Raw genomic sequence first — 24124 nt, 5'->3', positions numbered from 1 at the left:
ACCAGGTTTTACCTTTATACATATAGCAAGGAATAACATTACCTTCCATTGGGAACACAAGGTTTCTTCTCAAGTGAAGAAATTAAATGCCCCACAAACTCAGAGTACAATCCAAACTTCAGAAATTTTGAGGAGGAATGGCATTACAGAATACTATTTTGCTGAACTACATCAGTGTTTCACAGATACAAATGACTCTTTAACTGCATTTATTATTCATTCAGAAAATATTTATTGAGTACTTCCTGCCTTCCAGTCACTAAAAGTAGTGGATAAAGATAATAGCAAACATTTAAATAGTGCTGACTATACTCTATATTGTTAAATAAATTAACTGATATTTTTAAAAGTAATTTTACTTCTTTATTTTTGGCCATGCTGGGTCTTCGCTGCTGCACAGACTTTTCCAGTTGCAGTGAGTGGGGGCTACTCTTCGTTACAGTGCATGGGCTTCTTGCTATGGTAGGTTCTCTTGTTGCAGAGCATGGGCTCTATTACACAGGCTCAATAGTTGTGGAGCCTGGGCTTAACTGCTCCAAGACATGTGGGATCTCCCCAGACCAGGAAATTGAACCTGTGTCTCCTGCTTTGGCCGGCAGATTCTTTACCACTGAGCCATCAGGCTTAATAAATTAACTAATTTAATATATTAATCAATAAATTAACTAATTTAATTCTCATAATGATCATGGTGGTGGTGGTGGTTTAGTCTCTAAGTCATGTCTGACTCTTGCAACCCCCTGTAGCCTGCCAGGCTCCTCTGTCCATGGGATTTTCCAGCCAAGAATATTGGAATGGATTGCCATTTCCTTCTCCAAGGGATCCTCCCAACCCAGGAATCGAACCCAGGTCTCCTGCATTGCAGGCAAATTCTTTACCAACTGAGCTATGAGGGAAGCCCATATGAGAGAGCTACTGTTATGATTCCTATTTTACAGATGAGAAAACTGAGGCACAGAGCCAATAAGTAGCTTGATTGGTCTATATCAGTGATTTTCAACCAGGAGTGATTACCCCATCACCCCCACCATTTGGCAATGTCTGGAGATATTTTTAATTCTCATGACTTGTAGTGATAGGGAATTATAAACCCCAAGGGTGATGCTAAATATCCTATAATGTATAGAATGGCTTGACAGCAAAGAACAACCCATCCAAAATATCAATAGTGCTGCTACATAGAAGCCTCGATTTACACCAACTAGCATATAGCATTCCTCTGGCAACTGTCATTGAGCCAGTGGTGGACACATGACTTACTCTGGCCCAATAAGACTAAAGGAGTGGGCTTTGGGGAGAAGCTACTTTCATTCATTTCTCTCCTGCTGGGCGTGAACAAGGAGCACATAGCCTGATATCTAGGGGCAGCCATATTGTTGTACTGAGAATAACCAAACTTGCAGTGAAGCTGATGCTAAAGACAGCAGAATGGAAGGGCTGGATTAACCCTTGTCCTTAATGACATTACCAAGCATCACTGAACCGTATCTTTCCTGGAAACCAAGCCATCTCTGGATTTTAAGTTATGTGAGGCAATACATTGATTAAGCCTGCTTGAGTGTGCAATTTCTGTTTCAGGCAACTCAAGGTGCCATAATCAACACACTTTGCTAATTACAGGCAATATCTTGGAATATTCAGCAAAGTCTCCTTCACATAGTCAGATAGGAATCTGAAATTCACTTTTGGCTGAACTTTGTCTTAGGAGAAGATTCAGCCACACCTTCCACAGCTTATTCTCTTGTCTGAATGAACATGTACTAAGTAGAGACTTTGTGGGGTCAGTCGACAAACAGAGTCCAATGCTATGTGCTGGGGAAAAAAGAGGGGGGAGGCCAGAGATGTAATGTAAGTGGAAACATGGCATGCTGTCCACATGGAGGAAACAGAGAGAAATGAGTGGAACTCTGTGGTAAGGACCACCTGTTTATTGAAATTTAGAAAATGAAAAGGATGAGTTGAATTGATTTGGAGGAGGTAAGCTTGGAAGTAAAGTCCATTCCCATGTATTCCAAGTGACTTGGGATGATGTATTGAGGGAATTGGAAAAAGATGATCTTTAAACATTGTTCCAATGGGACATTCCATCACTGAAACTAAAGGAGATGATAACCTGAATTGTTTGGTATCCATAATGTATCCTACGGACTCTGATCATGGCATTTTCTTTACATTGTGGAAGCCACGATCTTGTTATTGCCCAAGAGAGACAATTCATGAGGTAGCAGAGAGGGGCCCACCTCCCTTCATATTAGGCACATCTTTGAAAAGTGAGTGAAGTGAAAGTCGTTCAGGCATGTCTGACTGTTTGTGATCCCATGGACTTTACAGTCCATGGACTTCTTCAGGGTGGAATACTGGAGTGGGTAGCTGTTCCCTTCTCCAGGGGATCTTCCCAACCCAGGCATCAAACCCAGGTCTCCTGCATTGCAGGTGAATTCTTTACCAGCTGAGCCACAAGGAAAGCCCAGGAATACTGGAGTGGGTAGCCTATTTCTTCTCCAGCAGATCTTCCCAACCCAGGAATTGAACTGGTATCTTCTGCATTGCAGGTAGATTATTTACCAGCTGAGCTAGTAGGGAAGCTCCTAGTAGGAAAGTGTCAGGAAGCATTTAACAGGAGGCTTCCTGTGTGCTGTTTTGGATCTGTCAGGAATTCTCTGCTCCTTATTAATTCCTGAATATTCAGGAATTAAGAGGAGAGGCAAGCCTCTCCCCGGACTGAGGAATCCAGGCATTTCCTTCATTAGCGTTTCTATATGGTGATAAATATCTTCTTCCTCCTTGTGAACCATACGGCAAAAGTCATTGTTTATAAATCTCTCTTTAATATGGATCGCCTATGTTTTGTAAGTCTGGAATTTTAATCTTTATCTCTGCTGAGAATAACTACTTTGTAAGATAGTATATATGCACACACCATGTTAATTAAAACACCTTTGCTCCATCAGAGCTCTGGTCCCGCATCTTTCTTTCTGTCTGTCTGTCTCTCTTTTTCAGGCTGATCCCTTGGAGCGCAGAGGCCCTCTGAGTTCACTTTCCTGCCTGGGCTTCTAAAACCCTCTCGAGAAGGCGCTCTGCGCCTTCACCCCATCGAGAGGGCGCCTGAGGCCTCTGTGAACAGACCAAGCCCTGTGCCAGGGGCTTTATTGGCTTTCTGTGTAAACCAAGGAGTATCAGCCTCTTTCTCTCCTTTACTTTCTTATTGTCGACTCCGGACCACCAGGTTCCGGTCCATTAAAGGACCTCAACAGGAAAGGATATAGAAGCTGACTTTAGAAGCCCGAGAATGCCCTAAACCAAGTGTGTTGGATGCTGGATGACTTTTTTTTTCAATTGAAGGATAAGTACATTACAATGTTGTGTTTGTTTCTGCTCTGGATGATTTTCTTAAACATCCATAATCTATACCACATTAGAGAGTATTCTGGGGTCTGTTTAGATAGGCTTTGCTTTGTTTTGGTTTTGTCTTTTTTGAGGGGGAAATAAATTCTTAGTTTAGTTTCTGAGCCTGGAAAATGAATCATCTCAACATATCTGGCAAAAATAATAGGTGTTTTTATGGTGCATACAGGACTTTATTATCACAACATGTGCTTTTCCATATGAACTCAGTGGATGTTAATTCCGCTCATCTCAGATTGGACTGTGAGTGGTCAGTAAGCCAGTAAGCACACACTCCCATAGTGGGGCTACCTTCCTTCAGAACTCTCTCACATGCACAGAAAAATCCACCAAAACAGAAAACAGGCACAAGTTTTCAAGATTCTCTTTCCCAGGTCCCTGTACAACACGGCAAGAATGATGGGCCCAGAAGTGAGATAGTAACTGAGTCTTGGAGGCTTTGAAAAAGTGACACCACATGTGCCCTTAAACTTGACCTGACCTTTAATTTCCCTCTGAAAAAATGGCACATAGTGTGTGGACTCCTTACTGCAAGGCTTAGCAGGATTCCAGGGTTTCCTGTTCTTGCCTTTTCCCTAATCACCTGAATTAGATTTGATTTGATAATTGTTTGTGGTGGTGTCTGAGAAGGGGAGACTTTGCTGACGCCCATATTCACTGTTTCTGCTGAAGGGCTGACTCATGATCCAGACCTCTCCTGCTGAGCCTTGCCTGTGGCTCCTACACACTTATTTTGCAATCAGTTCCTGCGTCACATCAGGCTTTTTCCCTCTGAAACTGACCTGAAGACTCCTCTTGCTAGCCTATAGTCAGCTCCCTGGAACAAGCCATTTCATATTAACCCAATGGCTAGAGAGGCAGATATGTGTGCGTGCATGCTAAGTTGTTTCATTTGTGTCTGACTCTTTGCGACCCCATAGACTAACCCACCAGGCTCCTATGCCCATGGGATTCTCCAGGCAAGAAAACTGGAGTGGATTGCCATGCCCTCCTCCAGGGGATCTTCCAGACCCAGGGATTGAACCCACTGTTGTTTCCTGCATTGGCAGGCAGATACTTCACCATTAGTGCCACCTGGGAAGGCCAAAGAGGCAAATATAATACAGTATTTTCTGAGCTGTAGATCAAGATGCATTAGAGATCAAGATGCGTTAGACGGTTCCAAACAAATTTAATGCAGTACAACCAGCACTTTATAGGGAAATTTACATAAAACAGTCCTAGTTCTACAATTAATTTTTTTCAATTATGATTTTTTATCATCATTGTGAAACTGCCCAGGGGCTTTAAAGACTGTGTTCCTTTGTGGTGAAATAGCCTCCTAATAGTTTGAGAAATTGCCAAGAAGAAGAAAAAAGCACACCCCCAGTAGCAGAGCATGGATTCTGTGTGGTTTTCCATTGTTATTACTGCATCATTCAATAAATAGTTAACAATGTCACAACAACAACATCAAAAAATGCAACGGAATAGAAAAGAACTGAGGAGAGAAGGCTCAACATTCCAGTCCCCTACATGTAACAAGGGCAAGAATTATTTGGCAAAACTGTTGTTTCAGTTATATAAATTCTACAGTATGAAAGCACGCATTGTGTCTTGATGTAAAATGCATTTCTTACTGTGGGGTGGCAATCAAAATAATTTGAAAGCTACTGAAATGTAAAATTGAAGTTTTGTTTCACTGTCTTCAAAACTTGCTGTTGAGCAGTGACAAGTCTATTGTTTATTTAGGGAACTGAAGAGAAATACTTCTAGTTACCCACTGCATAAACCCCATGACTCCAAGAACCTATATTTCTCTTAGAAAGTCCACTATGCTATGCAAGAAAACGCCTGGGCATCAGTCCTGTTTTCCTCCATCTGTTCCCTCCACCGTCTTAGTAGAACCCTCAAGGGGAGCAGGCATTGGGACTAGTGAGGCAAATCAGAAAGTGAGAGCAGATTCTGCATCCCTCCGATGATGACATCCACTGAAAAACATCTGCCGTGACATCTGCCTGCAAGACTGGAAACTGGAAACCTTCACATAGCAGGGTTGGAGCAGAAACTTCAGCCACAACTTGGACCTCATTTCTCTTCCTGCTTCGTGTGGTTTATTACAGTGAAATGTACGCAACATCAAGTTTACCATTTTAACCACTTTGAATTGTACAGTTCAGTGGCATTAAGTAGATTTGCATTGTTGGGCAACCATCACCACCATCCATCTCCAGAATCTTTTCATCATCTCAAACAGAAACTCTGTACTCAAACAACGGCTTCTCATTCACCCCTCCCTCCAGTTCCTGGCAACCACCATTCTACTTTTTTGTCTATGTGAGTTTAACTATTTCATGCCAGGGTACTTTTGTTCTTTTGAGACTGGCTTATTCCACTTAAAATGTTTTGAAGGTTCATCCATCTTGTAGCGTATGTCACAATTCCCTTCCTTTTTAAGGCTTCATGATATTTCATTGTATGTATATATTCAGATGGGGCTTTCCTGGTGGCTCAGATGATAAAGAATCTGCCTGCAATGCGTGTCGGGAAGATCCCCTGGAGAAGGAAATGACAACCTACTCCAGTATTCTTGCCCGGAGAATTCCATGGACAGAGGATCCTGGTGGGCTATAGTCCCTGGGGTTGCAGAGAGTTGTATATGACTGAAGCAACAGAGCATATATTCAGAGGCTATTTTATTTTATTTTGAGATTTTTATATGGACACTATTTAAAGTCTTTATTGAGTCTATTACAACATTGCTTCTGTTTTATGTTTTGGTTTTTTGGCTGAGAGGCATGTGGGATCTTAGTTCCCTGACCAGGAATTGAACCAGCATCCCCTACATTGAAAAGGCTTAACCACTGGACCCCAGGGAAATCTCGATGTCATTTTAAATATATAGAAACACTTATGCTTCTCCCCTGGCATTTACTGTGTATCGTTCACTTTGGACCAGCAGCAGAGGGAAGAAAGCTGTGAAGCTGCTGCAAAAGACCTGGAGACAATGGTTCAAAAATCCTATGGCTAAAACTGTGTGGTGGCTGACTTCTCTGGTTCTCTTTAGCTGGCTCTGAAAGTTTTCAAAGGTTACAACAACGTTCTAAGAATGCCAGACTTCAAAACCTGTTGAGATGTTCCCTTCGATCCTTACTCGTAGGAGCAGGACCCAACTTCCCTTAGAAACTAGCTGACTCCTCTCTCTGAGGGCTACATTTTAGCATCTGTTATTGGAAAACAGAAGAGATTTGTTCTGATTCCTTTGTTTCCCTCATTCAAAAGCCCCCATTTGCATTCCCGTAACTTAACTATGATTTCTAGAGCAGACATTTTGCTATGTGCCACTCCCCTCTTTTCCTTTCTTATTCAGGTTCTAGAAGATCTAGAGGCTCAGTAAGAATGTGGACAAGACATTTGTACAGAATGGAATTGTTAGAAACTGAGATTGAAACAGAGACAAGGGCAAACAATCCTTATGTTTGGGTATCTGATATCATTATATTCCATGATTCAGTGACAAATTCAGGTGTATAAAGTAGCCTAGGTAGGAGACACAGACAAAGCAGAATCTCACCTGTCTCTGAGGGGTCTGAGCTGTGGCTATAGTCCTGAGCCTTTGTTTATGAGCCAATCCAGCTCTGATCACTGCTCGATAATACTAATAATAGCTAATGTTATTGAATTCTTACTATGCATTAGGCTATTTTCTAAACGCTTTTTAAGTGTGTTCTCCCATATAATCCTCAACAGTAACCCTATGATATTCCTATTACAATTCCCATTTTACAGATGAGGACTGGTTGAGTAGTTTGTATAATGTCATGCAGTTAATAAGTGGTAGTGCTGGGATTCCAGCTGAGGGAGTCAAGAACCTTCTTCAGTCTTTAGCACTCCTCTGTACCTCTCTTATTTAATTCTTCAACTCAGAAGCCTAACTTGTGATCAAACAGAGTCTTACAGATGCCTCTGAAGGCTCATATTGGGCCAGTCTTTCTGAACAGTTACCAGTACTGCAAGGTCACAGAAACACTCAGAAGAAGCACTGTGGTTCTCTTCCTTTGTCATCTCAACCCCAGGGCATTATCCAGAAGACGTAGCCTGAAGATAGCCTGATCAGGCATTAGAACCATCAAAATTACTTCTTTTTTTTTTTTTTTTAAGATGGAAAGAAACATTTTATCACATGTCCTACCAACAATGTAGGACAATGTAGGACTAACAATATCACAGAATAAGTATCTCCTGCATTCACAGCAAGAACGCTGTAGAGAATGGAGCTAGTAAAAACATTTACTTATAAGTCTTGTTAAACATTTCACTATATGCATTGCAGATTGCAGATTGCTCCATCAAAATTACCTCTTAAAGTCCACAAATTAACATTGACTTTTTGAATACCTACTAGTTAGCCAACATCAAGCTGAATACTATAATGGAAACAAAAAAATGTGGCATGATATTACCCTTTTATAAAACACATCCAGGGTAATTTTAGTTCTCTGACACATGAGCATTGAGCAGTGGATGGTCCATTCTGGGAAATCTCTATATGCTAACTTTTACTATATGAAGCTGGCACATTTCCTCCACAAGTCACCACTCATCTTTGTGTCTAGAGCAGAGATTCAATCACCTCCCACTTCTTCCTTACTCTGTTTCTTGTCTGTCAGTTTCTTTAAGAATTTCCTTAATTTCTTTGCCTTAAATGGCAGAGAAACCAAGGACTAGGAGAGGTTCAAAGAAAAATATATTCACTGCACACAAAAATAAAAACAACCTCACTTAAAACTAATCAGCACTGGAGAGGAAAGCAAGGTCAACACAAACATTTCCTCTGTTTCCAGCATGAGAGGAATTCCTCCCAGCATTTTGGTCATGCTCATTTCTGTTCATTTTCTGGTTCACTTCATGTGACTTCCCCTGGGTCTTATTTGGGTCATTTGAATCAGAAATGACAGCCAGTGAACCCACTTAAATCTAAGTCAAGCATGGCATGAACTCTGCTATTCTTAGAGACTCTGGAATCATTTTGAAAGAGGGAATGGAACACACATTTCACCAGGTGATGACCTAGAACCTCCTTCTTTTGAAAAGTTATAGTGTCAACTTCAAGATGCTGAACGATATTCAGCAGCTCCGAATGGCCTGGGGAGTATACACCCTATAGCCTGAATCCAGCTATATGCTTGGATGTCTGTTTATCCCATGGCTTGGGCTATATTCCAATCTAGGTGATCCCTGAGAGCAGTGCTTTTTTTTTTTTTTTTTTAGCTACATGTTCAACATATATCAAAATCTGCATAGATTAGGGTTCTTGTGAAAAGAGCAGATTCTAAGATTCCACCCAAGGCTTAATGACTCCTAAACTTGGAGGTGGAGCCAAGGAGTCAACTTTCTTTAACATTCTCAGGGTCCCTTTCCCTTAATCTGTCAGCCACTGAAAAGGGGCAGAGGGACTTTAGCCAGCTTGGGCTTGGGAACAATATTGGCTTCAGAGTGGCCCTTCCAGCAGGCAAGAGTGATGGCTAGGGAAGGGCCAAGAGGAAGCAGTGACCAGTGGCCTTTGGCTATAAAAAAGCCTCGGGCAAGTGCCAGAGCTGGAAGCAAAGTCAGGCTCAAAAAAAAAAAAAAAAAAAAAACCCAAACACAGCCTGATTACATCTCTGCCTAGACTTCCACTGGCTTTTAATTCTCAGACTTAATAGGAAAACCTGATTTCTTCTTCCCATACTCAAAACCACCTTCTATACCCACGACACCTCTGATCCAACCTGTACTTTACTCAAAGTGATCCAATGCAAAGTTTAATCCAGGAAGGGAAGGAATGGGTAGCTGCTGGGGGAAACCAGTTGGTTGCCATGGAAACCCTGCCTGCCACAGGGTCTGAATGGTTTTCTGTTTGCTGACGTCCAGTTCTTTAGGGCAGGCCCTGGCATCGGCAGGGGCCTGGGCACCGCATCCTGTGTGTCCCGTTTCCGGCATCCGGCCGAGTGACATCCACCCCAACAGGTCTCCCGGGAGCAGGCAGGGTGTCCGGGACTGAAAGCTTCCTCCTGACCTCTTGTCCTACTGCTGCTACCCTCCCCAGCTGGGAAGTGAAGGGAAGCAGAGGGTGTTTCCCAGCTCTTTGAAGAGAGGGTCCTTGTTTTCTCTTGCATTTTATTCTTCCTTTCCTCATCATCCAAACACGAACCGTTGGCCATTTGCCTGTCTCCCTGCTGGCCAGCTGTCCTTGCCATTCTCCGTTTCTGAATTTCTATTTATCTCCCAGGGACTGCAGAGTTTGTTTTCATCCCCCTTGGTACACTGGGTGAGCTGCTGTCTCTAGTTTGCTCTCTGAAATTGTGCCTCCAGCAGCTGATGAGAAAGGCTGGACCACAGCCATTCAAATGATCCAGAGAGATGATCAATGGCTTTGGTCTGTTTGAAAGGTTTATAAGACCCAGATTAGGAAATGACCAAGGCTTCTAGGTACCCAGCTCATGCTGTGCATGGACTGGATGCTGCTATGCTCTAGGCTACCATGCTCACATACCAGTTCCTCCAACTGTCAACTGTTTTCACATTTGTAGGCTTTTACATGGGCTACTCCTGCTTGGAGAGTCCCTGCTGCCCATTTTTACTTTGGCCTACCAAGCCCTGAATGTACTAGTCCCCGCTTTCCTCCCCAGAGTGTATCATGCATCTTTGCTTTTCATAGTACCTTCTACCAGACACAAAGGCCTTTTTGCAGTTAATGGCAACCCACTCCAGTACTCTTGCCTGGAAAATCCCATGGACGGAGGAGCCTGGTAGGCTGCAGTCCATGGGGTCGCTTAGAGTCAGACACTACTGAGCGACTTCACTTTCACTTTTCACTTTCATGCATTGGAGAAGGAAATGGCAACCCACTCCAGTGTTCTTGCCTGGAGAATCCCATGGACAGAGGAGCCTGGTGGGCTGCCGTCTATGGGGTCACACAGAGTCGGCCACGACTGAAGCGACTTAGCAGCAGCAGCAGCATACAGTCTTGGCAGTTTTCTGCCCCAGAGCCTTTGCACCCTCCACCCCCACCCCACCCCCTCACTCTCCATGCTCTTACCTGTCTTCCCATGGGTAATTCCTTCTTATCTTTCTGGTCTCACCTAACATAGGCTTTTCAGAGGCCGATCATTCTAATGTGCCCCCTCCTTGTCCTCTATGTCAGCACTCTTCTTATTTCTTCCATTTGTAATATTTATTTATTTCTTATTGCCTTATCACACTGCCTGGTGCAATATATTGAATAAATGAAAGAGTAGCTCATTTCTATCTGTCCTTCCACCTAGAAGTCAATTGCCTCCTTGTATAAATCATTCCTGATTACCCTGCCATTGGCTTACCTCCCAGGTCTTGGGGTATCTGCTCTGAGTGTTCCCCCACACCCCAGGCTTACCTCTCAGGCTAACATAACAGTGCCTGCTGGTGTGTCCTTTCCTTCAGGCAGATGGTAAGCTTTGTAAGGGGAGGATTAATGTGGAGGATTATAACTTTCATTTCTAGAAAAATATCTGACACATAGAGATGGCCTAACCAATGTTAGTTAGATGAGTAAATCAATGAACAAATGACTAGGTAACATTTCAGAGATGTACAGAAAACTTAAAGAGTGAAGCTACTATCTACTTCAACAAGATACAGAGATAAATTGCAGAAGAAAGATTTTGTGTAGTTTGGTTCTCATGTTTCCTTATCCTTCCTGGTCTGATAATATTCCAGGAATCTAGGCAAGCAACAATCTGGTAAGGTCTTAAACATGGGAGACCAAATTCTTACCACTGAAATGTCCCTATCATTACAAGATTTTATGATGCTCATTTCCGAATCTTAAAACACAGAGTTGAGGGGTGAATTTCACACACCTCTTTGGGCCTCAGTTTTCTCACCTATAAAGAAAAGGGTGGATGACAGAATGTCTGAAGTATCTTCCAACTCTATAATTTGTGATTTTAAAAAATCAAGGTAACTAACATTGACCTTTGAACGCATTGAAAAATTTCCAGCATCTTGGGGGTGCTTTAGGGCTGAAGAGAACCCTGGCTAGAAACCTCAGCTCTGGGCATCTCAGATTTGATGTTCTCTCTCAGGGAAGACAAGAGTTATCTTCTTTCCCATATCATCTAGTGTGTTGTGGCTCAAAAGGTTGTGGGATAAGAGCATAAAGCAAGACCAAGGGCATGAAGGGCAGAGAGGGACTCTCAATAATGTGGTCCCATTGATCCAGCAAACAGTGATGCTGAAGGGGCCAGAGATGAGTGTGGCTGCTTCAGTGAACATGTGATGTAAATGTGGCTGGGAGGGAGGAAGAGGCTGGAGGTGGAGAAGATATAGACTGAAGTCAGAATGAGTTGAGAGGAAGGATTATTGAGACAAGGAAAGAAGAGTGTAAGAATAACAGGCAGCCAGAAAATGGTGCAGAAAGATCCTGAACCCAGTCAAAAGACTTTATATTTAGCCCAAGTTGGCCACTAACTAGCTGTGTAACAAGATTTGCTTGACATCTGTGGGCCTCAGTTTCTGCATCTGCAAAAATGGAACGAATACAATAGCACCCTGCCTATAATGCAGTACTATTTCTTGGACTAAAATAAGCTGATGGAAAAGAAAGCACTTAAAAGAATTTTTTAAAAAATGAATGAAAGCAGAAATGATTGGATCAAAAGGGCTAAGAGAGTAATTATGGAATAATACAGCAAAAAATGCTACCACATTAAAGAAATACTACCAGGAATTTGTAACTCACAAGGAAATGGATCAAAGAGGTCAGGGAAAGGTTTTTTCCCCCCCAAAGGCTTGGTCATATTTTTCCAATTGTTTAAAAGAAAAAAATTAATAAATGTTATCTTTATTTTACCCAAAGGTGACTTACAGGAACTGAAAGGGTTGGGCCAGGATGAGGGGTTGATGGATCAAAACAGGCCTTTGATGGAGCTACATCCCAGGTAATTACAGTCCTGGAAAGGTCCCCTAAACTCAAGGCCCTGGGCTAGACTGCCCCTCAATCATCCACAAACCCAGCCAGGGCAAGAGGGAAAACAACTAACCAACCAAAAAATCCAAATCCAGAGCCTGAGATGACAGTCAAGGGAGGATGCAGGTTAAGTAATGAGGACTTAGAGGTTAAATAAGCTCACCTCCAGATACGAGCAGACCTTTAAGGTTGAGAAAACAGCAAATAGGAGCAGATAGTCACTGTTTTATGTCCTCATTTCACTTAAGGCCCAAATCCAATTCTTTCCACAGTAGGGACTTCCCTGGTGGTCCGTTGTTTAAGACACCATGCCTCCATTGTAAGGAGCAGGAGTTTGATCCCTGGTCAGGGAACTAAGATACTGTATGCCGTGCAACACAGCCAAAGAGTAGAAGAAAGCAATCTCTTCCATAGGAAAATGGATCAGTCTTCTAAAGTTGGCCAAGCCCATTTTAGAACCCCTTCTTGCATGGGGTACCCCTTCCAATCCTGGTCCTGTCTAGTATCCTGCCTCTAGAATGTCTCACTTTGTTCCAAGCCCTTGTTCTAGGCCTGCCTGACTTTCCTTTCTGTTCCAGCATCTCCATCCGTACTCTGCTGTGCTGGCCGCCTCCCTGTACCTCTACTGTCCAGCCCTTCTCTCTTTGTTTTGTTATTTATTTATTTGGCTGCACCAGGTCTTACTTGAGGCTTGTGGGATCTTTGTCTTCATTGTGGCATGCAGGTTCTTTTAGTTATGGCCTGTAATCTAGTTCCCTGACCAGGGATCAAACCCAGGCCCCCTGTATTGGGAGCTTAGCTCAGAGTCTTAGCTACTGGACCACCAGGGAAGTCCCCTGCCCAAATCACTTTGGATCGAAGCTTGCTCTAAATCAACTCAGCCAAACTTCAGCTAAGCCCTGCTGATATGCAAATAGCACAGAGCCAGAGGCAGCCAGTCCTCCAGGGCCCGCTCTCCTGCTTCCTCTTTGGGGCCTGTAAACTTTTCCTATAATGAACCAGAGAGTAAATAGTCAAGCTTTGAAGGCCAAATAGTCTCTGTCACAACCACTCAACTCTGCTGTTGTACAAAAATAGCCTTAGGCAACATGTAAACGAATGGGCAAGACTATGTTCCTATTAATATTTGTGGATCTGAAACTTAAATTTCATGTAGTTTTCATGTGTCATACAATTTTTTTCTTTTCATTTTTTTCAGTAATTAAACATAAAAATCATTCTTAGTTAATGAGCCATACAAAACACAGATTTGCAGCAACATGAATGGACCTAGAGATTATCATACATAGAATTAAGTCAGAAAGAAAAGATAAACACCACATGATATCACTTACATGTGGATTCTAAAATATGACACAAATGATCTTATCTGTGAAACAGAAACAGACTCACAGACATTGAGAACAGATCTGTGACTGGTAAGTGGGAGGGGGCGTGAGAGAGGAACGGAGTTGGAGTTTGGGGTTAGCAGATGCAAACTACTATGTAGACAATGGATAAACAACAAGAACATACTATATAGCACAGGGAACTATATTCAGTATCCTGTGATAAACCATAATGGAAAAGAATATGAAAATGGATGTATGTGTACATATATATATAAAATCACTTTGCTGTACAGTAGAAATTAACACAACATTGTGAATCAACTGTACTTCAATAAAATATTAATAAATTTTTAAAAAACAGGCAGAAGACCAGATTTGGTCTAGGGACCTAGCTCCATGTTCAATGGCTGGAGTGAGTAATCGGAATGTGGCTGGTGGGAAATGAAACACCTCCTGTCATATCAATAAACAAGAAATGTCATAGCCATCAGTGATTTCTGGCCTCCAAATGTGAATGCAGGCTCCCCAAACTGTGATCCAACAGAGGCTGCCACCCGCCATGGTGTTTGCTGAGGAGCTGGGGGAAGGCAAGAAGTAGCCCCCTGCCACTCCTTAAGTGAACAAGGAAACAGAATTTGGCCCCAGATAGCTGAGGTGCATATGAAAGGGATGAATTCGAAAATGGTAAAGGGAGAAAGATTGTGGGTGAGTTGTCCAGCACCATGGAGATAATCAGGCCCACCTCTCCGTTCATGAATGATGATCTGTAAGGTAAAGAACTTCCCTAAAATCTCACAGTTGGCTGGACAGGTCTTTTTTGCCTGTGGCATTTCCATTACACATTTTGACCCAGGCAAAGAGATCAGATGTTGAGCAGGGTGCAGATGACCCCGCAACTCACAGGAGGTAAGTGCCTTTCTATTCTGTTGGCCCCGGATATTGGGGCAACTCCCCCACAATTTTTCTCCCTTTACCATTTCCGACTTTTTCTCAAAGTCTGTGGACCCAGGAGAGTTGATGGGAATCATAAAAGGGCACTTAAAAAATACATTATGGTCCACACCCCCAGGGATGCTGAATTAGTGGGTCTGAGGTGGGGCCTGTGAGTCTGTAATAGGCCAAGAAGCCCCCTAGGCAGTTACCAAGGCACATTAACCTTTAAATTCTGCTGTTCCTGGAGTGGCTTTGGAATCCTGATCTATATGACACAGGGAAGACATTTTTATATGGTGGCAAAATAGATTCTAAATTAAAATGGGTTGAAAGCCTTCATTTTGCAAGTGCTATGATGACTGAAGTGACTTAGCATGCATGATCGCCTCAAAAGAAGGTATTCACATAGGTGAACATAACATGGTTTGCCGCAGTAACTATTAGATAATCATGATTTCTTTTTATTCTTGGCATACCCTCAGATCTTGCTAAAGGAACAACTTTGGATCTCAGAGGCAGCTCTTACGGTTCTAAAACTCTTGCAAACTGTGCCTTTCAGTTTTCTGTACATCAGTTGCACATGGGTAAACAATAAATTTTGAATGCTATTTGTCAAAAAACTCATGGTACATGTGCAGGGAATGAGAGTTTAGCCAGTTACTCAGCAGAGTTCTGCCTTTCAGTGTTGGCCAGAAATTCAGGCCAACTCATTGCAGACTTTACATTTTAGGAGAAATGAATTAAGATGCTCATTTCCTTTGGCCACAAAAGTGTCTATCACTTTGAGATTTTATAGGTAGTAAAGGCACAAGGAGCAAATGATGATGTCTGTGTAAGACATATAATTTGAAAGAGTGCCCAGTGCAATATTCAACTTGCATGTAAGATATTTTCAGATTAAAGTTAAGCAAAGTAATGTATTTATGAGGGAAATAGCCACACTCCATTCTGCAAAGACAAGTACAGAGCTCCTTGTTCTGATCCAGGAAAGGTCTCAGTCTTTTCAAGAACACTTCAATTCAAGGTACTACTGAATTTTTAGTTAATTTAAAAAACTTTATACAATTTTAAAAGGTTACATTTCATTTAGTAACTAGAAAATATTGGTTATATTCCCCTGTGTATACAGTATATCCTTGAGCCGATCTTACACCCAACAGTTCACACACCCCTGGCCCTCATCTGTATATGGGACCTCCAACCCCAACACTAATAACCACTAGTTTGTTCTCTGTATCTGTGAGTCTTCTTTTTTGGTTATATTCACCAGTTTATTGTATTTCTTACAATTCTATATATATATAAGTGATATCATACAATATTTGTCTTTCTCTTACTTCACCCATCAATATGCTCCTACAGTTTTAAATGACTAATAAAATGTTCAAAATTGTCAGATACAAACTATAAAATGTTATCTTGCTGCTGCTGCTGCTGCTGCTAAGTCACTTCAGTCGTGTCCAACTCTGTGCGACCCCATAGACGGCAGCCCACCAGGCTCCCCATTCCTGTTATCTTAGCCTTGTGTAAATCTTCACTAATCTATCACAGGGAATGCTCCCAGCAGCTGTGCATGTATGCTTAGTTGCTCAGTTATGTCCAATTCCTTGCAACCCCAGGGACTGTAGGCTGCCAAACTCCTCTCTTCATGGGATTTCCCATATTGGAGTGGGTTGCCATTTCCTTATCCAAGAGATCTTCTTGACCCAGGGACTGAACCCACATCTTCTGCACTGGCAGGCGGATTCTACACCATTGCACCACCTAGGAAGCCCTGCCCTGCAGTTAGAACTATCTAATTCTGATAAAGAAAGAGAAATGTTCCAGAAAATAATCAAGCAAAACCATTAATTTATATATTCATTCATGCATTGAACCAATACATGAGTACCTAATTTAATACAAGTCCCTAGAAAGTAGATACAGACTCTGCCCTCAAGTAGCAATAATCTAAAAGGAGAAATATGAAAGATTTTGCCTAACTGAAATCCAATAGGGAAAGTGAAACATACCCTACAAAGGATCGAAGGGTATAGAATCCTGTGGTTATTTCACACAAGAGTGAAATCACTTCCATCGGGGAGCTTAAAAAAGGCTTCAAGGAGGGGGTCATCTTGACCCAGTCCTCAAGTGTAGATTTTGGCTTTGAGGAAATAAGGAATAGGTGGGAAACGGGGAAGGCTGTTTCAGTTTGAAAGGTCATGGGAAACTGAAGGCATAGACAAGGAACAGTCTAGAACTGCTGATTTGCCTGGAGCGAAGGGTCAGGAACGGACACATAAGAGTTGCCTTACAAAAACACTGAAAACATGACTTTTGGCCTGGAAAGATGAGGCCTTAGAGCATGATATAATAAATCTAAAGAAAAGCAGAAGTTTCTGTGAGGGGAAATTAGAATTTACAAATCTTGGAGATCAGAATTAAGCACTGTTCTTTAAAGACTGATGATAGTTCAAGTGAGAGGAAGAACTTGGATACCAATATGATTAAAACCAGTTTACTCAAGACACTGTGCAAGCAGAAGGTTAAGGTTCAAGGGGAACTTAATTAACTTAGAGATAATAGCATTGTCATGGTTGTTCTGAGAACTAAACAGTGTTTTAGGGAGCCCAATCCCAATCTTATATGGTTAGTTCCTTTCATAGAATACAATTCTCCCTTTAAAAGCCTCAGTCCCAGAGTGCAATTGGTTAAAAGCTTGGGTCTGGGCTTCCCTGGGTTCAAGTCCTTTCCTGCAGCATGCAAGATACATGACTTTGGGCAAATTAAGTTTGTCTCCCCAAGTTCTAGATTTATCTATAAAATGATAATAGTTGATTGTTACAAGAACAATCATATTAAATAAGAAAACACTTGAGAAGTACTTAACAGAATGCCGGTTCTTTAGAGTAGATACTGGCTGTTGTAGTTACAACCTGACTTGAATGCACCATGGGCCCAATTAGGGGTGAACTTTCCTATGATCTGAATTCAAGGATTCAAAGTAAGTAAATATATCAGAGCTCGCCTTCAAAGGGCACCTAACAGGTGTGTGTTTTGCATGGAACATGTTCAGCAATACCCCCAGGGGCTGTCACTACATGCCCTTGTAGTGCTGAGAGCCCTGGGTCACATGTGAATTTGGTTTTAGATATTCGAGTCTTCAACTGTCAAACTCAAAAATCCATACAAGACCCATCCTGTCTGGTGCCCAGGGCTGGGCTGAGACTTCAAGGTGAAAGATGAATAAATTAATTATGAGAGTGTCAGGGCCAGGTTACAAAAACATGGCTTGCGTGAATGTGATATTGAGCTGAGATGGACATAACAGGGAGCCACAGCTGGCCAGGACAGAAAGACAAAGTTGAAATTGCTTGCGCGGAATAGTGCCAAAGTTCACAGCTCTCAGGGCGTCAAGAAAAACAAAGAGTAGTGAGTCAGTAGGAGAGATGGTCAAAACTGGAGGCCACATGATCCTATTGGAAGACACTGCATTCAACGTTGAATTCCATAACTGAAAATATTCTCTGAAAAGGACCGTGAGGTACAGTCCTGAGACTCTCTAAAGAAATGTAACAGACAAACAGCAAAAAAGTGAACTGCAGTGACTCAGTAGGGCTAGAGCCAACCCTTCCTTCCCCTTCTCAGAACTCTGTTGTTATAAGTTAGATGACGGCTGAGGAAATCTATTGTCATGTAGCAATGAGACTCTTCATGGCAACGTGAAGTTGGAGCCCCTTAGGACTCTCTGGGGCCATCGGGAGCTCATTTCTTAGAGCAGTATCCACCCTCCCTGGATGCGTTGCCCCATAAGGACCTCTGTCACTTGGGGAGCACCCCCATAAACACGTGCTCCCAGCAAAGACAGCTCCCTTCCCCTCCTGCATTCCTCTCAAACTGAATCCAGTCCCCCTCAGAAGCTTCCTCCAAGTCTCCCCTGACTTTACATATCTCAGTTGTTTTAATAAGGAACACCAGCCCTCAGGAATAGTCAAGATGTAAAAGACTGCTCCTTTGCGCCAAACATTCAATAACTGAGACTCTTTGAGACCTACTCTGGGCTAGGCACTATTCCAGGTCCTAGTAAGATAAATCAAAGTTCTTACCCTAGAGGAACTTACAATAAATGGAATTTCCAATTATATTCATCATTTATACACGCATGTCTTAGAGACCTGCTGCTGCTAAGTCGCTTCAGTCGTGTCCGACTCTGTGCGACCCCATAGACGGCAGCCCACCAGGCTCCCCCGTCCCTGGGATTCTCCAGGCAAGAACACTGGAGTGGGTTGCCATTTCCTTCTCCAATGCATGAAAGTGAAAAGTGAAAGGGAAGTCGCTCAGTCGTGTCTGACTCTTTGAGACCCCATGGAGTGCAGCCTACCAGGCTCCTCCGTCCATGGGATTTTCCAGGCAAGAGTACTGGAGTGGGGTGCCATCGCCTTCTCCGGTCTTAGAGACCTATTACATGTTAATTCAATGTTTCTCCAACATGATCTATAGACCAAGAGAGATGATTATCCTGGTATACAAAAGGAGGTAGAAAAGTGGAAAATGTAGCAGAAGGGTAGGTTTTACCAGTGATAGAGGAGAAGGATGAAAGGAAGGGACTGGGGTAGGGAGCAGCCCCAGGCAAAGGAAAAGGCACTGTGGTTTCTCTGTGGGCTCTGGGGCCACTGGTTAGCCCTGCTCATACTGTTACGCACACTTATGCCCAAGTGCCCAAGGCTTCTTTGGTTTCCAGGTAGGACTGGGCCAGCAGGAATCTACAGGGGGGCAGAACATCCCACCCTGGTGCCCTGCTCTGAGACCCAGGTTCATGGGTAAGGCTAAGGCAGAGCTGTAACCTCGAATGACATTATAGCTCCCACTGAAGCAGGAAAGCATGGGATACAAGCCCTGAATGATGGTGAACAGACCTGAATCCCAGTCCTGAAATCACCATTAGTCATTTGCTCCTAGGTCACTTGACTTCTCTGAGCCTCGGTTCTCTCAGCTGTAAAATGGAGACAATATGTATGTCATTGGGGGTATTATGAGAATTAAATAATTTAATCTTGCGTAGCACACTGTTAATCCTCAGTAAATGGTAGCTGACATCAGATAGTAAACCAAGGATTCAGGGATGTGTCTGCTAAGCTGATTCAAGCGTTCGATTCATTTTAAATATCAGAAAATGTTTTTATTATCTGAACCATAGAGTTATGGACTTATCAGAATAACTAGCTGAAAATTGTTTTGAATATTATATAGGGATCTTTAGAAAAGGAAATAAAATATCTTTATTTTTCTAGAGGGGGATGCAGTAGGGAGTAAATGAGGAACCCATTTTCCTTCATTTTCTAAACATTACAAGGTAACTCAATATATTCTAAGACTAAGATTGTAGAGATTGTGTTGGAATCCTTATAAAAAGGAGAAATTTGAGGGGCCACAGTCACTTCCATCATTTTGGTTAGAAACTGACTTTTAGTAACCAGTCTCACTGAGGAAGATAGTTAAAAAAATTTTTTTTTCCATCTTTCAAACTCAATAGTCTAGTAAGCAGGAATTTAAAATCCATGAATCTTGCTAATGCCAATACTGGGACTACTAATTATAATGATAGCTAACATTCATTGAGAGCTTTCTAAGTGCCAGGCCAGGTCGTGTCATAATTGTTTTGCATGTATAATATTAACTCATGCAGTCATCACAAACAACTCTGAGATCAGTGCTATTATTAGTCCTCCCTGACAAACAAGGAACTAAGGCACAGGGGTGTGGAGAAACTGGCCCTCAGTGGTCTTCCAGCTCCTCTCCTAAATGGTGAGCCAGAACTCAGATCCAGGAGGTCTGGTTGCTGTGCCTGCGTAACTGTGCTTAACAGATGTCATGTTTCATCATCCTCGAAAACTTAACACATGGAATCAGACATTCTTTTTTTTTTTTTTAACAGGAAGATTAGAACGTTTTTTTTTGTTTGTTTGTTTTTTTTTTTCTTGCAGAGGAACTTACTTGTATACATTGATGAGATTTATTGCTACTTGCAAGGTATCTGAAATATCACTGTTCTGTTTTCATGACTTCATGCTGTCATTTCTCTATTTTTATGCTTCCTTTTTATTTACAGAAGTGATCTCAATTTTGCACTTATAGTGAAACTATGAAGTTTTTTCCTTAAGCAAACTGTTTTCAGTAAAAAGAAAAAATCCGCTTTCAGCAAAGTGATGAAACATTCTGTGTCACCAGTGTGCATGGCATGGTCACAATGGGCTGGTAGACCTGGGACTTGCTGGGCACCATGCAAGCCACAGCCATCTCTAGTCAGCAAGCCAACGTTCGCCTGGACAAGTCCAAAGAGCAGATGACACGGGACGGAGGCTGGAGTAACAGAGGCAAATTCACCCTCCGCTGACCTCATGATCCTTTGAAGAGGCCAGCCTCACATCTCACATACCTAATCACCTCGGAAAATTTAATGCTGACCCCTTCTAGGGATAAGCATGCTCATGCTTTAGTTATTAACTGTTTAATATTTTTATTGAAAATATTTATTTTAATACTGATCTAAAAGGGTGAATATTTTTAAAGGTATTGCCCCACTGCTGATTTCTGATCTGAATGCTGCCAAGAACAAGAAAGGAGAGAATACAATTGAAGAAGCTATCAGAGTCAATAAACATTGTATTCAATCGTTCTTTGATTTGAACCTTGCCCTTATCATTGAGGTTGCCACTTCTCTCATTTTTCGAGAAACTGCATGTTGGAAGAAAACAAGAGAAGGGAGCAATAGCTGGCCTGAGAAACTAGGGTGTTTACTGCCTAGAGGAACCACAAGTTCACAGGGGCCTGACTGGACTAAGAAATGACAGCTCAGCATAGGGAAGGAAAAAAAAAAAAGAAAACCCGACAGCAGCAGCAAAGCAAAAACAAAACATGTTAAGAGATCTGGCCAGCGCAAATTCCTGTCCCTCCCTCCTCTTCCACTCTCCCCGCAGCCATAGCAATCCTGTCTCCCCTAGAAAACCTTCGGGACAGCTCACACGCACTCCTGGAGTCCCGTGCACGCGCCCCATGCATTTCACCGCGGACCCTCTCGCCCCAGCAGAAAGCAGACCACGTGTGAGGCGGGGCTGGAGAATGGAGTAAGAAAAAGAGCGCTCAGCTGGCTGGCCCTGGCGCCTGACGGAAACAAGCGGAGGCAGGGAGGAAAACATACTGTTCCCTGCAATCTGATCACCTCCGTGCGAGCCTCCGGGTTACACACCCGGGGACACTGAGGCCTAGAGGCGAAGCTGATTACACCGGGCAGGAAAACCGAGCGTGGTGGACTGATTAGAAACGCATTGTTGGAGAAGCGGGGCCAGGCGACCCGGAGTGTGCAGGGCAGGGGGCCTGGAAGCTGGGTGTGGGGCCAGGGCCAGCAGGGCGGGAGTGGAGGGGGCAGAAGGCCTGCATGGAGCCCTCTGTTAGTGAGCTGAGAATCCAGCTCCCAGGGTGGCCCCTGGCAGCTGCCCAGGCCGGCCTCACAGTGAGAAATCTGGAACAAGGAAGACGCTGGGACAAAAAGGGGTCTCTGGCCAGAGGGGCCACAGACTTTATGAGACCTTTTTCAGTTCTGAGGGGACACTGAGCAACCTGGGCGTGACGCTGGAGGCAGATTGCCAGACGGACGGAGCTTACTTAGGAGGACAGCGAGTGTTTCTTGGGCACTTACCAGGAACTGAACCTGGGTCTCAGGTCAGAGCCACCTGAGCCAACACGGAGTATATTAAAGGGGCACTGGGCTACGCTCTTTTTACATATTTTGTGAAGTTTGGGATCACAGTATGGAATTCTCACTGAATTGGAAAATGGGAGGGAAATGGCATTTTTTCCCCCCAGGTGACCAGCACCCTAGAGTTGTCCAGAATCACACCAGTGCAGTTATTTGAAATAGTACCTAGAGGCCGTGCTGGGGATTTTGTCACTAGGAAATCAGTAGAGCATGCCCCCCCTTTTAGCTTCCAGCTTAGGCAAGGACAGTCAAGAGTGAGAAGACCAAGGCGTGTTTTCACATTGGCCCCTGGGGGCGCCACCCCTGGGACTGCTGGACCCTCAGCCTCTCAAATCCTCAAGTCTTCCTTTGCTCACAGCTGTTGCTGCTGCTGCTAAGTCGCTTCAGTCGTGTCCGACTCTGTGCGACCCCATAGACAGCAGCCCGTAGGCTCCTCTGTCCCTGGGATTCTCCAGGCAAGAATACTGGAGTGAGTTTTGCCATTTCCTTCTCCAATGCATGAAAGTGAAAAGTGGAGGTGAAGTCGCTCAGTCGTGCCTGACTCTTAGCGACCCCATGGACTGCAGCCTACCAGGCTCCTCCGTGCTCACAGCTGAGCCCTTGCCAAAGTTCTCTACTCTATCGCCACCTGGTGGCCCTGATGGCTAATCCTCCGCATACTTGGCTGGAAATTCCCGGTTTACAGCAACTAAATGAATGTCCTGCTGCAGTCCCTGGGGTCTCAAAGAGACGGACACGACTTAGCGACTGAACAACAACAAATGAATGTAACCTGGCTCAGCTTTGAGGCCCACCTGTCCTTTCGCTCTGCCATTTAGATCAGCGTTCTTATCACTCTTTCCTCGTTTCCATAATCTCTAGGTTCTCTGCCATTTCATCTCACTAAGGCACCTCCAGTGTTATTTTCATGGGACCCCAAATCAGGGATGCTACTGCTGCTGCTGCTGCTGCTAAGTCGCTTCAGTCGTGTCCGACTCTGTGCGACCCCATAGGCGGCAGCCCACCAGGCTCCCTAATCCCTGGGATTCTCCAGGCAAGAACACTGCAGTGGGTTGCCATTTCCTTCTCCAATGCATGAAAGTGAAAAGTGAAAGTGAAGTCACTGAGTCATGTCCAACTCTCAGCGACCCCATGGAGTGCAGCCTACCAGGCTCCTACGTCTATGGGATTTTCCAGGCAGGAGTACTGGAGTGGGGTGCCATTGCCTTTTCTGATCTTGCTTCTATTCTTAGAATTTTGCTAATGGACCAAAGTTTCATTTGAATATTTTTCAGTTTTCTAGGGAATCCTTCTCTCCCTCTCCTTTCACAGGTTTGGGACGTGGACAATATCTCTGAGTATTTGGTTTCACTCTGTGTGGATGGTACAGCACTGTATCCCACCTGAATTGTCCCTACCACCATTACTCAATCAGCTGAGACTGGGGACAGTAGCTCTGTCCAGTCCCAGGGTGGCTCCCTGCCCACCTGGAAGCCCTGAGAATGCAGGTGAAAGACTTTGCTCTGGTTTTGACCAGGAGGCTCAGTCTGGTGTCTGAATCTGATCCATGAAGCCTGACCAAGCACAGTGGGAAAATCAGCCTTGTGGGCAACTGACTTGGAGGCTAAGCTTGAGTTAGAAGGGAGTTCGTCCAGAGCGGCAACCACAGGCGCAGTCTGCAGGGTTAATGCCCATTGCAAAACAGGAAGACAGCCAAGGTCGAAACCAGAGAGGCAGGGTCAGGCCAAGGATGTAGGGGAGAGAAGGCCAGAT

General features: G+C 43.5%; 1 long non-coding RNA gene across 2 annotated transcripts in view; it reads left to right on the top strand.

Annotated features, from left to right (window-relative positions):
- The window catches only part of LOC138416655 (uncharacterized), a 46127-nt gene that overhangs the window by 3520 nt on the left and 18483 nt on the right, over window positions 1-24124 (top strand). The window contains exon 2 of one of the 2 annotated variants that reach the window (XR_011247794.1): window positions 12263-12344. The exons of the other annotated variant lie outside the window; for it this stretch is intronic. This is a non-coding gene — a long non-coding RNA (uncharacterized lncRNA). The remainder of the gene's footprint in view (window positions 1-12262; window positions 12345-24124) is intronic. 2 annotated transcript variants of the gene reach the window in all.

This window comes from Ovis canadensis, chromosome 12 (genome assembly GCF_042477335.2).
Source record: "Ovis canadensis isolate MfBH-ARS-UI-01 breed Bighorn chromosome 12, ARS-UI_OviCan_v2, whole genome shotgun sequence".
NCBI lineage: Eukaryota > Metazoa > Chordata > Mammalia > Artiodactyla > Bovidae > Ovis > Ovis canadensis.
The sequence above is the reverse complement of the archived record's forward strand: the minus strand, read 5'-3'. Positions and strand labels throughout refer to the sequence as shown.